The 19,096-nt window shown below is 38.0% G+C and overlaps 1 protein-coding gene and 1 long non-coding RNA gene across 4 annotated transcripts in view; both read right to left on the reverse strand.

Moving 5' to 3' along the window:
• Window positions 1-19,096, reverse strand: part of TMTC2 (transmembrane O-mannosyltransferase targeting cadherins 2) — a 440,961-nt gene that overhangs the window by 357,904 nt on the left and 63,961 nt on the right. The window lies entirely within an intron of this gene.
• The window catches only part of LOC141585096 (uncharacterized), a 46,735-nt gene continuing 44,210 nt past the window's right edge, over window positions 16,572-19,096 (reverse strand). Inside the window, exon 2 of the long non-coding RNA XR_012518400.1 lies at window positions 16,572-17,231. This is a non-coding gene — a long non-coding RNA (uncharacterized LOC141585096). The remainder of the gene's footprint in view (window positions 17,232-19,096) is intronic.

Genomic DNA, 19,096 nt, shown 5'->3' on the forward strand with positions numbered 1-19,096 from the left:
AAACTGCTGAATAAATAAATTATCTTCTCTTCATTTCTCCTCATTCTGCTTCATTTCTTAAGTAATAAAGGAAAAAGGTTAAAACATCTTGGATGAGTATTATTCCTAACCATTGGCAGGGCAATATCAATTCTAAACTATATCAAATTATTACATTTTAAAAATACATTTACATAGCTTATACCACAGTGAGAGATTTTTTTTTTCATTCTAACACAGAAAAATTTTCCCTAAAATTCTCATCTCTGGACGGCCAGAAAAAAAATTAAAAGTTACCTCTGCTTTAAGAAAATGGTTGGGGAAGGGCTCCTGGAGCCACTTTAGTGCTCAAGAATTAATATCCTGGCTAAAGAAAAAACAATGGCTGGTGCAGTGGCTCATACCTGTAATCTCAGCACTTTGCGAGCTCCAGGTGGGCGGATCACAAGGTCAGGAATTCAAGACTAGCTTGACGAACATGGTGAAACCCTGTCTCTACTAAAAATGCAAAAATTAGCCAGGCGTGGTGGCACATGCATGTAATCCCAGCTATTCAGGAGGCTGAGGCAGGAAAATCTCTTGAACCTGGGATGCAGAGGTTGCAGTGAGCCGAGATCACCCCATTGCCCTCTAGCCTAGGCAACAGAGCAAGACTTCATCTCCAAAAAAGAAAGAAAGAAACATCACTTCTCGTTTTGCTGTGGATAAATTACATGCTAGACAAGTTTTATTTAGTCCTCAGGACATAAACCACTACCTAGGAAACTCCAACAGTCTGAGTAATATTAATTATTTATCACAAATCAACACATCTTTTATCACAAACTGCAATACAATAAAAAGAACATTAGATTGAGCAGTAATAAATCACTGTCAAGCTTTTGACTATATACAATTTGAAACAAGATTCTAAAACTGCCAAAAAGACATAGAAGCTGTAGTCTTTGGTGACAACCAATATAACTAACTCAGGAATAACAGTGAGGAGAAGAGTGGTGGGAGACAGTTGAGAATCAGCAAAGCAACATATAACATTTTCACGTGGACTTCATTTTCCAACAAAAAACCAACATGGCATGTAAATTTTATGAAGAACAACTGTAAACTACATATTCATCAAAACACCAAACCATATTTAAACACAAACAAAAAAATACCTTCCTTCAAACCTTTGTAAATAAGGAAGCAGAAAGATAATTTTCTAAAGTATTTAATAATTATTCTGTTTTTTTTTTTCTTTTATACCTAGGAAAGACAGCTCTCTCCCCACTCCAACACTGCTTTCCCGTTTTTATCAACACCAAAATAATTTCCACAGTCCATTAACTAAAAAAGCACCCAGCATAGAATTTAAATAGGTGTAAAATTCCAGAATTTTCTTGGAAAAGTAGCATTATTTGGCTTAGCTTTTGGTTCCAAGGTAAAAAAGAATTAAATTTATTCCAGGGGGTGGATGGTGGGCCAGGAAGAGAGTTGGGGATAATTAAGAAGTTAACTGCTCACTACTCCCCCTGACAGAACTCAACATTTTTCTCCCTGCTGCAGTGATGCGGACTGCCTCCTGTGTCTACCCTGCTGTCAGTAGAACTTTCTGCAATGAGGGAAATGTTTTACAGTTTCCAAGATGGTAGCCACTACTCAAGAGTTGATTGGGTTCTTGAAATGTCGTTAGTGAAAGTGAAGACAGAAGTTTTTTTTGTTGTTGTTGTTGTTTTTTAAAGACGGGGTTTCACCATGTTGCTCAGGCTGGTCTTGAACTCCCAACCTCAAGTGATCCGCCCCCCTTGGCCTCCAAAGTGCTTGGATTACAGGCATGAGCCACCACACCCAGCCCAAAGACAGAAGTTTTAAAAAGTTTTAATTGTCACATGTGGTTAGTGGCTATAATATTAGATAAAACAGTACTTCCAAAGTCTTTCAAGGCTAGCCCATTTTTCTTTCAAGCTGGAAACAAATTCCTGTTCATCCAGTTAAACAACAAACGCAGCAGGAAATTAACATTTGAGCACCATCGGCAAGAAAATAAACAAAAACACAATTGACAGTAACAGAGGGGGATGCTGTTACTTTAAATGAGACAATCTGCGAGAACAGAAGATTGATTTGCACCATATTCTAGTGCAAATATGGGATGGTATAGACAGAACCCATATAATGGCACCTGTCTCCCTCACCACTGTTTTCCTTTCTAGATTACCTACTTTCCTTCCTATCTACCTACTTCCTTTCCTGCCCCCCTCCCCACTCCTTTGGTACACATCCTAGATATTTACATTCATATCAGTTAAATATAGGTATGATGGAATTCTAAAATAGCACTTACTTATCACTTTCTATTGTTCATGAGTTATTTATGTATAACCTTTCTGTCCTACTGAATTATTTGTCTTTGTCTTATGCATATATCAGTATAATTTACATTACAGTTGCCAAATGTAAAAGCACTGCATCTAGTTATGGCATTATTTGTTCTTAGTCATGATAAAATTAAGGACTGGTTTGAGAGCAAGGGTACCAAATCAAAAGTTTTCGGTCACCAATAACTTAAAAAAAAAAAAAAAAAAAAAAAAAAACTGGGACACATCTATCTAATTAATAAGTGACAGCATACCTACTTCCTGCTGATGGTAGCACATGGCAATAAGACCTTAAGTTTTCAAGAGAAGTCAGAATCTCAGGTGATTATTTAAAATACAATTTATAAATGTTTCCCTTATTTATTGAATTAAAAGACAAAAAAGTGATACTGAAGGTATCAAGTGAATGCTTTCTGTTAAGATACTGCAAGCTACTGATTTCTGACCTCTGCCCACATGGATCAGGGCTCTAGGCAAACTCACTTGCTTGCATTCAACAACTCCTTACTGTGTTCCCAGCTAGGAATATTTTAGTGATTGAGACATTTGGTACTTGCTCTGTTAAAACTTAGTTTTGATAGGGCCAACGGATATAAGCAAGAAAACAACTTAGTAAGATAACTTTAGATAGTCATAAAGTTTATATTTAAAGTACAGCATGGAATCTGAGCATTGGAGGCTGAAGAAAGAGGATTACTTGAGCCCAGAAGTTGCTCTCTGACCTAGGCAAAACCGGGAGACTCTGTATCCAAAAAATAATAAAGCAGGGCTATGTGATAAAAGAGTGATAGGTTCATTTAGATTAAGTGCTGGGGCAAATCAATCTTCCCCCTGGCATTTCTTACAGGTAATGAAAGATAAAATTACCTGAAGGATGACTCTGGATAAGGTCAGTGATTGAGTCCATTGAACTCTCTCTGAGGATCAACGCATGCGAGACTCCATCTAAGAAAGTTACTGAACCTTTAAACAGATGGAAAAATCCTACTGAACTAAAAGAGTGCTCTGCTCAGTTCTTCTAATTTTCTGCAATAGAGTATAACATATTTGAAAATCTGAAACCCCAAATCTTTGAGATACTCTTGTAAACCGTAAGACTCAGAATGACCAGAAGCAAATTGAATCATCAAATGCATATGTCTATGAAATTTAATTGCTTAACCATATACTACAGTCATAGTATATTAAATGGGATACCAAATTCACAGATTGGAAAGTTTATCATTTCCTAGGCAAACTCAAGTAAAAGTCCCAGTTTGACCTGCAGTTATACATTTTATTAAGGGGATCATGATAAATTACTCAAGGACACTTAAATTCTATGGTGATTCACACCCACACACAAATTAAACTCTCTAGTAGAGTTTTATACCTAAGGTAAAATACATAATTTTCAATAAAAAGTCACTTGAAATTTACACATCTTGGGTTTTTCAGGGATGAGAGAACTATATTAAAAGAAAACAAAACTCAGATATCCATAAAAAATAAGCACAGTGGCTCACACCTGTAATCCCAGCACTGTGGGAGGCAGAGGCAGGCAAATCACTGAGGTCAGGAGTTCGAGACCAGCCTGGCCAACATGGCAGAACCCCGACTCTACTAAGAATACTAAAATTAAGCTGGCCGTGGTGGTACACACTTGTAATCCCAGCTACTTGCGAGGCTGAAGCAGTAGAATCGCCTAAATGCGAGAGGCAGAGGCTACAGTGAGCCAAGATGGTGCCACCACACTCCAGCCTGGGTGACAGAGCAAAACTCCATCTCAACATACTACTGCTACCAATGTGTCTTTAACATCACTTCTGACTTTTATGCTCCAGAAACATTAGACAAGATAATGGCTTGAACACAACTTGGTAGATTATTGTCAGAATTGTTCAGTAGCTACCCATCTTTTTTTTTGAGACACAGTCTCACTCTGTCACCCAGGCTGGAGTGCACTGGCATGATCGCAATTCACAGCAACCTCTGCCTCCTGAGTGTCTGGAATTATAGGCACCTGCCACCATGCCTGGCTAATTTTTGTATTTTTTTAGGAGAGACAGGGTTTCACCATGTTGGCCAGGCTGGTCTCAAACTTCTGACCTCAAGCGATTCACCCACTTTGGCCTCCCGAAGTGCTGGAATTACAAGCATGAGCCACTGTACCCGGCCTACCCCTTACATCTTAAGTTGCTTCTAAAGTAACACTGCCAGACTCTCGTGGCCCCTGAATTGATCCTCCTGAGGGAAAACGAGATAGCTGCAAGATGGGTGAGCTGAGGCTTGAGCTAGGCATGTTGCTTAGCTCCTGGGACTCTGGGATTTGCTTGCCTGCAGACTGTGTGTTTTTCTATGCTCTCTTGGCCACGTAACAGCTAGACAGGCTCTCTCTTTGGGAGAGGACTACAGCCACGCTGCTTATGACTGGGTGTAGAATCCTCATTAAGGAAAAAGCATTAGCATGCTCACTAGTCACAATCTTGCCACAGTCAAAACAGCTTTATCATAATTAAGCAGTGTGTAATCCCATCATTCTTCTATCTCTCCTCACTTGGTTCTGCCTTAATTAACAATAATACTATAGGCTCTCAGAACCTCATGTGTAATGACCAATAAGTATACAATTGCAGAAAAGCCTGCATCAACACTGTAAACTAAGGAAGCACGCCACCAAGATGCCAAAAACCTTGAGGAATTTCTCCTGTAGACACTGCATATGGAACCTAATTTTAAAAGACAAGAAGAGTCGAAAAAACCAGACTCACCGCCAGAAAACTCCCCAGCATTGTGGGATGTAAATAAAAGGTGTCTGGCAGAATTCCACTAATGCATCCTAATTTGCAGGGCTGAGAGCTGGAAGTGCAGACAGGCCATGGAGGATGGGACACACACTATTTAGCGTAACTCAGAGCAGCTGTGCGAGAAGGGCCAATGCTCACACAGCCTCTTTTACAAGCAGAAAATCAGAAGTGTTCTAGGGCCTTTTCTTTCTGTCAAATGCTGAAGTACAAGAACGCGCATTAGACACAGCTGCTGCACAAACCAGGTATTATGGTCAAAGCAAAAACACAGACACTCCGCATTAGATCTGGCACTACAGATGCAACCATAAAGGGAGACACAGACTCCTGTGCTGGATTCTGTGCAGATCCATCTTCTGCTCTGATTCCCTTTTAAATTCTAGCATCTTAAACCTGTAGTATTGGTTTCTACCATTAGTGCTCCAGTGCAAGTTCTGGGAGGAGAAGCCCCCTGGCTATCTTGCAGGAAAATAAATTGCCCTGAACAGACCTCTCAACAGGCAAAGATGAGTTAACTGGAAAAAAAAAAAAAAGAAAAAAAAAAAAATAAGTGAGTAAAACACAAAGTACTATGGAGAAAAATAAATTTTGAAAGGAATTATTTCAGGAAGCAAATTCTTAAATTCACCTTTGTTTCTTGCGAGAACAAGAGACATGACAGAATATAATAGGGTTTTGTAAAGGAGCAGGGGAGGATCAGCTGAGGAGGGAGCAGGATTTAAGGGGAGCTGGGTTTCTTTAAGGAAATGGTTAACTGAAATTGAAAATACAATAGCAGAATTTCAATTTTCATAAGAATAAACGATAGAAACAATCAGTAGAAAACAAACTTCCTGTGTATCAAAGAAAAGACAAAGAAAAACACATAAAGAAGGAGGAAAAGCTACATATGGAGTAGACAGATGAGAAACCAGTATTCAGAAATGGACAAAATTAATAAAAACTGACCAACATCCATCCATATCCTAGTTCAACTTTTTTTTTCGTTTGAGACAGTCTCACTCCATTGCCCAGGCTGGAGTGCAGTGTTATGATCACAGCTTACTGCAGCCTCGTTTTCCTGGGCTCAAGTGATCCTCCCACCTCAGCCTCCCAAATAGCTGGGCTCACAGGTGTGTGCCACCACGCACAGCTAATTTTTAAAATTTTTTTATTTTTGGAGAGATGGGGTCTCACTATGTTGCCCACACTGGTCTCAAACTCCTGGTCTCAAGCAATCCTTAGCCTTGACCTCTCAAAGTGCAGGAATTACAGGCATAAGCCACAGTGCCCATCCATACCCTACTTCAACTTTAAAGTATAATAACTTAAGAAAAAATCTCAAAAGCAGCAAGAAAGAGAAATTTAAAAACTGCAAAGGGCGAGGGTTAATATCAGACTGGCTTCAAATCATCCAAAAGAAAGTAATACTGTAATTCAAGATTTACATAATCATGCAAGTTGTTCATTCATGATTTAAAGTAGAAAACAAGTATGCAAGAGCCCTTGCGTGTTAGTATGTAAATACAGTATTCCTTCACATATAGAGCGAACACCAAGATGAAAAAAAGCTATTATCAATCCTGTCATAAAAGACAACGCAAATGGTACCAGTAATTTATAAAGAAATAAATACAGAAATATGTAAACATAAAAGGGAATAATAATATGCCAAATAAATACACAGGAAGAATGGTGATTAAAGGAAATAAAACTGAGTAAATACTATGAATATCAATGTACTTTTTCTTATAACAACAAATTAATGAATAGGAAAATGCATGTTCATGTTTTTTAAATTTTAAGGGAGATATTAGTGAAATTTAATTTAAAAGATGCATTCTGCTCAAATAATTCAAAAAAGGAAAATCCATCAAAAGCATAAAACTATATGAGAGAATATATATGAATAGTATATTAGTCCATTTTCATACTGCTATGAAGAAACACCCCAGACTGGGTAATTTATAAAGAAAAAGAGGTTTAAGGAACTCGTAGTTCCACATGGCTCAGGAGGCCTCATAATCATGGTATAAGGCAAAGAAGGAGCAAAGACAGGTCTTACATGACAGCAAGCAAGAGAGCGTCTGCAGGGGAACTGCCCTTTTACAAAACAGTCAGTTTGGCTGGGCGCCGTGGCTCACGCCTGTAATCCAAGCACTTTGGAGGCCAAGGCGGGCGGATCACCTGAGGTCAGGAGTTCAAGACCAGCCTGACCAACATGATGAAAAAACCCCGTCTTTAAAAACAAAAACAAAAACAAAAAAACACTAACAAACTGGTCAGTTCTCATGAAAATTTATTCACTATCACCAGAATAGCAAGGGAAAAACCCACCCCATGATTCAATTAGCTCCCACTGGGTCCATCCCAGGACACATGGAACTATGGGAGCAACAATTCAAGATGAGATTTGTGTGGGGACAGAGCCAAACTGTATGAGTGAGGTGGTGAAGGATAAAAAGGAAGGAAGGAGGGAAACACATACGTATATACACCCTTTTCTATGGAGCAAATGCAAGGGCTGTGTCAAGAATGACTATATTATGACATGTGAGCATTACTAAAGTCTGTGAAGTAAGTATTACCCTTAAATTATAAATGAAACATCTGCAAATTAGAGAGGTTTCATGCAACAAAAAAAAGAAATACTAATGGCCAGGTGCAGTAGCTCATGCCTGTAATCCTAGCACTTTGGGAGGGCAAGGCAGGTGGATCACTTGAGGTCAGGAGTTCGAGACCAGCTGGGCCAGCATAGTGAAACTCCATCTCAACTAAAAATACAAAAGAATTAGCCAGGTGAGGTGTTGAGCACCTGTAATCCCAGCTACTCGGGAGGCTGAGACAGGAGAATCTCTTGATTACAACAGAACAACCCTCAGCATATTTTAAAAAGAGAGCTGTTCTTTTATCACAATGAATCAAAACTGTAAATTAACTTAATATGTACAAACAAAAAATTGGGAAATTAAATATTACTTTATTAAGTGATAAAAAATGAATATGTCAAAACTGAAAATACAGACTATTTAAAAACAATGATAAAATTAAGACCTATGTCACTGACAGGTCAAAACAACAAAAAAATAATTAACTTTTTAAAATGCGACACCTATATTTTGTGCCAAGTAGTACTGAGATGCAGATTTATAATAAAGTGCTTTCACTCCTAAATACTGTAGACAAAATTAAGCAGATGTTCAACCATATAAGCTAGAAATATAACAAGAAAAAAGTAATTCAGATATGAAATCTGAGCCACAAACTGAACAGAAGACAGAAAAAAACATGGCAGAACTAACCGATCAATACATCCAAGAAAAAGTATTACAAAAAAGAGAACCCTCTAGATCTGTTCTCAAAACTTCCAGCACTGAAAGATCACTTGGGGGAATTATTAAAATGTGCTGACTCAATCAGGGAGAGTGATATCCAGGGCTGTCTACTTAAAACAAGCACCCCACTGGCTCTGATACCTATGGCCTAACAACAATAACCCTTTGAAAATTTGAGAAAATATTTCATACACAGCTCTGGTCTTTTAAAGAGAAATAAATAAACTGAAGAACTTGATAATAAAAAAAAGACACAAACAAAAATATGTCAAAGGCTTTTCAAGTCATAAGAAAACATTATCTACTGTTTTATCCTAATAAATTCTAAACACTCAAAGATATGAATGACTCTCCAAAGAAAAAACATGATTGAAAAAGAAAAATAAAGCTCAACAGATCAATAGCCACAAAAGCAACAGAAAGTTATCAATGAAATACCTTTTAAAGAGAACCAAGCCAATATGGTTACATAGATAAATTCACACAAACCCAAGGGACAAATATTTCTGTCATAGAAAATGTTTCAGAGAACCTAAAAGCTTCTCAAATCATTTTATGATACCAGTATAATCCTGAAAAATACATCTTAAAAAAAGAAAACCACACTCCAATCTCACTCATGAATACAGGTGTAAAAATAAACTACTTGCAAGAAGACTCTTAGAGAATATTAATATATCATACTGTATTTATGTTGGTTTTATTCTCTAGTGCAATATTCATTTAGTTATAGGAAAATTATTAGCATAATTCTTTACATTAATATGGGAAAGCAGACATATGGGTAACTAGATAGATATACGTATGTGTGCACGCATGCGCCCGCGCGCACACACACACACACACACACACACACACACACATATTTTGTTTTTGTTTTTTTTTTTGAGACTGAGTTTTGCTATCATCCAGAATAGAGTGCAGTGGTGCAACCTCAGGTCACTGCGACCTCTACCTCCTGGGTTCAAGCAATTCTTCTGCCTCAGCCTCCAGAGTAGCTGAGATTACAGTCACAGACCACCACACCCAGGTAATTTTTGTATTTTTAGTATAGATGGGATCTCGCTACGTTGGCCAGCCTGGTCTCGAACTCCTCAGGTGATCCTCCCGCTCGGCCTCCCAAAGTGCTGAGATTACAGGCATGAGCCACTGGGCCCAGACTATGCACTTTTTTTTTTAATGGAGATTTTCTGTTAAAGGCAGCAGAGAGTGAAAACATAACCTTACCTCTGCTCTCACAAAATCCAACAGACATATCAATGGAAGAATTTTTAAAGGCACCTAAATGCTTACAGATACTTTATTGAAAGGCCACACTTTGCCCTTAAGCTCTGTCAATCCAGAAAAATGATGAGACAAGCCTCAATCATTTTAGGAGGGTTATTTGCCAAAGTCAAGGACACATGCCTGGGAGACAGGTCTATGCCTTTCTCCAAAGATGATTTTGAGGGCTCCAAATTTAAAAGGGAAAGAATGGGATATTTAAAAGTACACAATTTTCATATAAGAGGGAGGTAGGGAAAAGTACTCATTCATGCCTTTGTCTGTCTCAGTGAATCTGCATTTTTTTTTTTTTTTACATAAGATGACATAGACAAATAAAGCAGAGGAAAAGTGCAGAGAATCTACATTTTTCATAAGATAACACAGACAAAATCAGGCATGGAAACAAGCAGACATGTATTTGTGGGCAGGGGGTGTGACTATCCCGTAAAGATAAGCTGTCAATTTACATTGCCATGGTGAATTTTAACAGAAACACCTTAAAGATCTTGCAGCTCACTAGGCATTTCCTTGTGGGTAAAATATGGAGGGGGCATGTAGCTTTTAATCTTGTAGCCACATTATTTAGGAACCAAAAAAAAGGAGGCAGGTTTGCGCAAACCAGTTCTGAGCTTGACATTTCTCTTTGGTTTAATGAGTTTGGGGTCCCAAGATTTCATTTCCTTTCACATTTCAAAGCACCTTTCTATATCATATTACTCCATCATCCATTCAATAAATATGTATCAAATGTTTAGTCTGTCAGATAGTATGTTGGGTGTTCTCAATTTCTCTCCTTCCCCCAGACAGACTATTGGCTCCCTAAAAACAGGTACCTTGCAATTATATTCACCATATTCTCACCTAGTCAGATCCCTGGGGCTCAAAAAGTATTTGTCAAAAAAAGAAAAGAAAAGGAATAAAGAATCTATGTATTAAAAGACAATACTTTTTAAAAAGGGGCTGGAGATAGATTATCAAACGAGCTTTCATAGAAAACGCTGAAAAATGTTCATGAACTCAGTGGGTTTCAACATCATTAATTTATGACCACAGCAGGCTTTGGGGTGAGGCCCAAAACATGTCTTGCCGTTTTAAGCCAAGATAAAACAGGTTCCAGTCCTGGCCCTGGCTCTGCTGGTCTAGGAGACCATGACGACTTTACAGTTAAAAGACTGCTTTGGATCCTAAAGGCTTGGAAGTTTCTCTGTGTCTGGGTTTTCAGTGCTCACGCTTAAAAAGCTCCAAATTTCTACCTATTTCCAATATATCACACCTCAGGGCAGAGGGTGCCTCACATTTTAGTTGGGCGTCTCCTCCTCACTTCGGCTATGCATTTTCCACTGCAGGTTTCCTGGAACATAGTAAAGGCATATTCTTATCTGTGACTACACTCTTCCATTCTTGGGGAGAATCCCAATGAACTAAGTTACTATGTCTCTCCCAGGTTCCTGTTTTTCATCAACGAAATGCCCCCAAATAAAGAAGATGATGTTGACTAAGTGCCTCCCCTGAGATGATCCTTCCTGAAGCCTGGAAGAGATGACAAACATCTGCCTGATGACGGATCACTAGAAGCACTGTTTTGTCTTCGCTGCTTCCCTTCACTTCCTCTTTCTCAGAGGAATCACAATTAACAGCAAATAGGTTTTACCTGCCCTTCCATAGCTGTACATTTTGGCCTACATCTTATGAAGATGATTATTCTAAATCAAGTCTGATGAAAATGACAAATATGGCAGAGATTCCATAGTATTCAGATTCCAAGTACTGTCCCCTGGATACTATGCCAGTCTCCCCGAATAAAAATCCCACTTACACTGTAGGCGATACTATATTTCTAGTCTCCCAGTCCAGAAATTCTGGTCTCATTGTTGACTCTCTTCTTTATCTCTTATAGTCTATCTCTGAAGTTTCATGAAAGGAAATAATAACTTGAATAACAAGGAAGGGAAAAAAGAGGTTAAGTGGCCACAACATTCCTCTCAGGAAGAGAATCATCTGAAGACAAGGTGGGCATTACGTATACGGTAAACACCACAATGCTTTGGGACAAGACACACAAATGGCTCTACCGAACTGCATGAGCATTGGAGGGGTAGGGGATGAGCGACTTAAGGAGGAGATACCATGTCCAGCAGTGGGTCAGGAAACTGGTTCCAGACACAGAGTAGAAAGAAACAATCAATGAATATTTTCCAGAATAGTAACAGCTAAGGGGCTTTCAATAGATGAGATTGCTAAGGGTCTGTTTAAAGCTGGTGCTGTGTTGCACTACAAGTCCCTCACTGACATCAAACCTTCATTAAATCTGGGTATACAGCACCGCATTCGTGGGACTCCTGAAAATAAAGAGGTCACTTCAGCTAAGCAAGGTTCCAGGGATGCAAAGGAGACACCATAAAGAAGAGATACGAAGTGTTAAGAGTGATCAAGACCTCAGCAAAATCTTAGGAGGTAGTGGCTACGAGAAATATGAATTCTGTGTGAACCCCTACAGATGGCAAGGCCACAGGGAATTCCACCGTATGTGGGACTGGAATTTAAGTGAATATTCACTTGAATCTATGAGGACTGGATGGCCATGGGCGTGGATTGTATGATTCTCCCTGATGAGCAATCTCTATCCCAACTGACACTATACTCACTCATCCCAACCCTCAATGCTCTGAAGTTTCTCTTATTAGCCACAAGCCTCTTAAGAACAAATCATTACTAAGCACCAAAACATACCAGGCTGAATGGTAATAAGTATGTTACAGCCATAAATCCTTTAACATTTAGTCCAATGAAAAAGGTACTTTGCTGTTTCAGAGGTGAGAAAATGGAGACTCCGAACTTAACAAACTTGATGAAGATCACATTGCTTCTGAGTAGCAAGAATAAAAACTGAACTCATCTGTCTGAGACGAAACCCACACTCCATACTATGTTCTCTATTGCAGCAGTCTCCAACCTTTTTGGGACCAGGGACCAGTTTCGTGGGAGACAATTTTTCCACAAACTTGGGAGGAGGGGACGTTTTCAGGATGATCAAATGCATTACATATATTGTGCGCTTATTTATTTATTTATTTATTTATTTTTGTGATGGAGTCTCACATTGCCGCCGAGCCAGAGTGCAGTGGCAGGATCTCAGCTCACTGCAACCTCCCTCTCCCAGGTTTAAGCAATTCTCCTGTCTCAGCCTCCTGAGTAGCTGGGATTACAGGCATGCACCACCACACCCGGCTTATTTTTGTATTTTTAGTAGAGATGGGGTTTTAACATGTTGGTCAGGCTGGTCTCAAACTCCTGACCTTGTGATCCACCCGCCTCAGCCTCCCAAAATGCTGAGATTACAGGTGTGAGCCACCACGCTGGTCCTGTGCACTTTATTTCTACTATTATTACATTGCAATATGTAATGAATTAATTATACAATTCACCATAATGTCGAATCAGTGAGAGCCCTGAGTCCTGAGCTTCCTTACCTGCAACTAGGCGGTTCCATCTGGGGGTGATGGGAGACTGACAGCTCATCAGGCATTAGATTCTCATAAAAAGTGTGAAACCTAGATCCCTCACATGCACAGTTCACAATAGGTAGGGTTTGCCCTCCTATGAGAATCTAATGCCACCACTGATCTGACAGAAGGTGGAGCTCAGGGGGTAATGCAAGCAATGGGGAGTGGCTGTAAATACACATGAAGCTATGCTCACTCACCTGTCTTCACCTCCTGCTGTGTGGCTTACTTTTCACAGGCCATGGACTGCTATGGGTCCATAACCCAGGTGGTTAGGGACCCCGGCTCTAATGCATTCTCAACCTAAAATGTCTCTTTCTGTAGTGAAATGTTTAGCTTCTAATTACAGATGTGCCACTGACAGCTTTCAAAATACAAACCAAAACCCTGGGCACAGTGCAAGTCAAGGCATAATTTTAGTAGATGATTTCATAGTCTCCTAAAACTAAGAAAAGATAATTCATTGACTACAAATCTGAGGATACATATGCATTTTTCTTATTTTTGGTTTTCACACTGAGTATAAATAAAAAGACCCAGTAAAATGACTGTTGGAAAAAAATTGCCAGGACAGTGCTTAACCACACGTCTGCCTAGAGATTCAACAAAATAAGAACTTCTCAAAAATGCTGACTACATATTTTAAAATAATAAAAAATTAAATAACCCCAATTATTTTCTTTATGTAAGCTAGTTATACTTCCCAAATTTACTTGGTTAGTTTGTTATTCTAATCCTGAGACCCAACTTTGGACAGAAGGGACAGTATAACTTGAATAACAAAGAAATTAAAAACAGGGAAAAGACAACAGACAGGAAATAATCCAGCGGCACCACCCATTCATCAGTTAATAATTTTAGATACACAGCACTTCCGTAAAAATCAGGCTACTGAGGCAACCCAAAATTTGTTAAAATAGTATTGCTCACATTAGGCTTGAAGGAATAATATTAAAGGTTTAAACATGTTCATATTTATCCCAATCACTTTAAACAGTAACTCCTGGGTTTCTAACCCATAGGCATTAATCCATCCAAGTTGCCGCTCGATAGAGCTTTACAATTTATTTTTGGTTTTACAAACTCTCCTTTGGGCTGTCATGTATAAAGGGGCATGGCTACTGATTCTTACCAGAGCTCAGGAAAACTGTCAAACATTTTTAACTTTTTACATTTCCAGCTTTTCATAAAGCAAGAGTCAAGTGCAGATTTTAAAATCATTCTTATTAAAAGTTTATAAGGTAACAATCAAGTGCTGGAATTCTGCCAGAAAAAAATGAGCTAGAACTCAGTGGTTATGAATTAATCACATCAGAGAGTTACTAAAATGAGATCAAGACCTCAGTGTTATAGTGTATCCTCTTCACATGAAAGTGCTTTTGTATTATTCCTGGGAATTTTTCACAGAGAGCGAAGAAACTGTTTGAAATTTGAAATTAGAATCTTATCTCTCTTTTAAGATAAATTTTAAAGATGGGGGAAAAGCTGCTTTAAATACTTATGACATCTTCTTGGTTATTTTATACAAAGAAGTCTTAATAAAAGCATGTGCGGATATTGAGCAGGGTTGAAAGCATTCTTCTTAAAGGGTTGCTTTGATACAAACTAGAGCACTGAGACACATTCTCTTCATTTAAATGTTCAAAAGATGTGAACCACATTTGCTTCCCAAAGCACAGTGCTTCAAACAACAGTGATGACAGCAATAAGAGCAATCATTCACCTTGCACAGCACTATATAATTGAAAATAATTTTCTAATTCACTTAACTGGCAGACAGCCATGAGACAAGTCTGATACTGTCATCTCGTTTTTACCAACGATGAAACTGATGCTCAGAAATTAAGGTCATCTGAAGCTTGAGAGGTAAAGCATTGCATAGACACCAATCTTTGACTCCCAATCTGGTATGTTTTCCTTATGGCTACACTGCCTCCTGCAGTGATGTATTTATACAGTGCTGTGCGTTTCTCAAATCAAGTTCATATAAAATGTTTAACGAATGAAGATCTCCCACTGGACAAATATTGACATCAAAAGGATACCTAAACTAAACTAAAATTATTTTATGATACCATTAGGGTTCTAATTATTGTTAAAACTTATTCTTATGCTAATGGATAATACAGTTTGCATTTAAACTGCTGTTTGAATGGAAAATAATGATTCCACAGCTTTGTCTGAGGATTAGTGGAATTAGTTACAGGTCATACATCTAACCTTCTACATTACACTTATAAACACTTTTGTGAATAATTTTACAAACGCCTTTAGAAGCGAATGCCAAATTGTTCTTCAAAGTTTTATACCAACTTATCCTCACACCAGCAACACATAAAAAACTCCATAAATCCATGCCATTTTTTGATATTGAGTCATACTGTAGCATCTTACACAGCAGCACAAATGAACAAGGCAGAGCTACATACCACAACAAAGATAGATTTCTAAAACATTATATTGAGTTTTTAAAAAGCAAATGACAGAGGCTTTATAGAGATCAATACCATTTTTACAAAGCACAAAGCCATGAATATCTAAATAAAAGAATATATACATATAGGCTAAAAATACTTTTTAAAAACCTGGGGAATAAATACAAAATCCATATTTTCATAGTAGAGACAGAAATATGCTATCTGGGAGAAGTATACAGATATTCAGGTCATTTATATTCTTTTGTAAATATAAAATAAGGTAAAACGTATTATTTCTCAAGTGATAACAGGACCACACAAATCTTACTTCATACAACTTACAGTAAAATCTGAACAAAAACACTATTTCTGCCAAAATAGTCAAGGGTTTTGATTTGCCAAGAGTCTCACGTAATCCTTTGATATTTCAATCAGACCCTTTTGAAGGGCTTGTCATTATCTCTGGTGATAATTGCCTGATCCAATCCTGCCATACCAATTTGTCTAGAGGTTTACATGTTAATGCAGATCTTACTCAGCCACTTTCCCTGACTTTACGGAATCCTGCACCCTTTGCACGATGTACAATCTGACTGTGCATTTTGCAATGTATTTGCATGTGATTTTGAGATATTCACGGAAGACAATAAAAGAATTATCAACTTGATACCAAAGAATGGAAACGCTGGTAGCATTCACCAGAGAGAAATATACAAATAAGGAATAATTTGAAAATTCATTAATAAATGTTTTATTATCTTTAAGAGTAGCCTCGTAACTGCAGAAATGGTGATAATAAGCACTGTACAAGCTGGATTTCCAAAATATAAAAAGTCTATTTCCTAACCTATATAAAGCCTCAGATTGCTCTTCAGTGAACTCACTGAGAGGAACAAAAATATCTACTGGCCCCTATAAAGATAAGCAAGATAAATTAAACAAAAAACTCTTTGTAAGCATTCAAGTATATTTAATCAAATGTTAATGTTTTAAAGAGATTTCACTCATGAGCAAATTGCAAAGGAAAACAACTATACAAATGAAGCAATATTTATCTTGACTTAGAACCAGATGAACAAAGCACAAGCAACAGAGGAATGCTTCTTTAAGCATGTCTCAAAAGTCTCTGGAGGAAGCTCTCATTTGCTTCCTAATAGATTCCCAGTGGAATTATTTAAACTGCAAGCTCTACCACTATGTCAAAAACAGGATCCACTTATTTTTCAGCTTTATAGGAACATTATATTAAATAGAGTTAAAGCCATCTACACAGTGAAAGTCATGTCAAATCTGAGAATATCAGGGGTTTTTCACGTGTGTTCTTTTTATCCCTGGAAATCAGTTTGGTTTCAGGAAAACCACCTGGAATAAGAAAGTGTAAGAGGTATAAGTGCTTCTAAAATAGCAATATTTTTATTATTATCACTGAGCACTGATTCAAACTTTCTTCACAGGAAGAAAAAGACCCTGGAGGCAAAGGGCTCCATTTGGGTGAACCTGACTGTAGCTGTGTGATATTTGGAATCGTAGTTGCCCATCTGTGTATACAGCCAGTCGGGGCCATCACTTCCAGTACAGGGTGGATGTCTTCCAATAAAAGTAAATGATGCTAGGCCAAAAAAAAAAAAAAAAAAAAAAAAAAAAAAAATCAGTAAATTCTATCAAAATCCACAAATGCCTCCGCATTTGAAAGAGTTGGTGATCATTTCTAAAGCATTCCTAAAAGCTAAATCTCCCCAGGTTCTCCCTCTGTTTGCTTTGTTTATGTCTGATCACTGTTCAGGATACTCTGCTGGCGCTAATGATTCAAAGGCAGGAAGGAGGTCTGTATATTCCTTTGTCCCATGCAGTGACCAAATCTGGAAGCAGTAATACCTGCCAATGCAGGGAGGCCACATCAGTAAGGTAAAACCCTCACGCAGCCTTACTGGCAGGATGATTGCTCCCAAGCACATCTAACCTCTTGTTTTGTCAGGAAAATGCAGGCTTTTCCCTTCAACTCTTTGACACAGACTATAATAACCCCGCTACTCTGCTAATCAAGGACATATCTGTCCTTGGAGGTGTTTCATACACATGGAAAAATTTCAAATCATTGTTGATAGGAAAAGAACCGTGAGACAAGAATTGTTTTTTTTTTTTTTTATAATTTTACAGGCTTTTTAGTAAATAAAGAGAATATAGTAAGTCTCCAACTCAAGAAGTTAGAAAAACAAAGTAGAACATACACAAATAAAAAGAAAGGGGATAATCAACCTATGATTGGACAGTTTTACAGATGATTTTATGACACATTCAAAGAACAGGTAATTCTATTCTTACACAAATTTTTTAACAAAATAGAAAAATAAGGAATGTTCCATCAACTTATTTTATGAGGTACTGTCACTCTGATTTCCCAAACACAGGCATCTGATGTTACTTTTGAGAATATTCGAGGATTTTTTTTCCCTAGGATAGCATTTTATGTTTAGTAACTTCTGTTTTGTGATAAAAGCCTGTATTTTATTTCTTAAGAAAAAATAACTAACAAAAACCATCACAATAAAAATAAATAACATACATATACCAAAAGATAGCTCTTGGGGTGAAGGCAGATCCAACACTAAACTTACAAGCATGTGTCAATCGGTCTATTTTAGTTACAAGTTATAGAAATCCAATTCAACCTGGTTTACACAAAACAGAAGAATTCACTGGCTTGCGTAACTGATCAGGTATTCAGAGTAGGTTGTCAGGATTCTGTATCTCCAACTCCAAGCTCTGCCTGCCTCTCAAACATGATGGTAACAGAAGAACTACCACCAACACTGGTGATCTTGCTTACTATGAGCTAAAAAACTCCAAGGGAAAAAAGTAAAGTCTTCTTTCAAATAATTACAACAAAAATGCCAGGAACTGAATCTCATTTGAACAATTTTGATTGCTCAACCATCAATTAGTCACTGTGGACAGCAAATAAGCTCCTTTTCGATTACAGCAGTGGTAGAGGTGTGACCAGCCCCTCTTGAACTACATAGACAGAGAATATAGGAGGTTTCCCAAAGGAAATTCCAGACTATAATATAAGAAAATGTAGGCCGGGCGCGGTGGCTCAGCACTTTGGGAGGCCGAGGTGGGTGAATCACGAGGTCAAGAGATCAAGACCATCCTGGTCAACATGGTGAAACCCCATCTCTATTAAAAATACAAAAATTAGCTGGGCATGGTGGTGCGTGCCTGTAATCCAGCTACTTGGGAGGCTGTGGCAGGAGAATTGCTTGAACCCAGAAGGCAGAGGTTGTGGTGAGCCGAGATCGTGCCATTGCACTCCAGCCTGAGTAACAAGAGCAAAACTCCGTCTCAAAAAAAAAAAAAAGAAAGAAAATGTGAATTGATGCTGGAGAGGAACTAGCAAAAGACAGACACCATAATCAGTTGCTTTGAAATATCTTAAAAGGATAAATAAAAAATATCCTGAACATCTCAACTCAC

Source organism: Saimiri boliviensis, chromosome 7 (genome assembly GCF_048565385.1).
Source record: "Saimiri boliviensis isolate mSaiBol1 chromosome 7, mSaiBol1.pri, whole genome shotgun sequence".
Taxonomy (NCBI): domain Eukaryota; kingdom Metazoa; phylum Chordata; class Mammalia; order Primates; family Cebidae; genus Saimiri; species Saimiri boliviensis.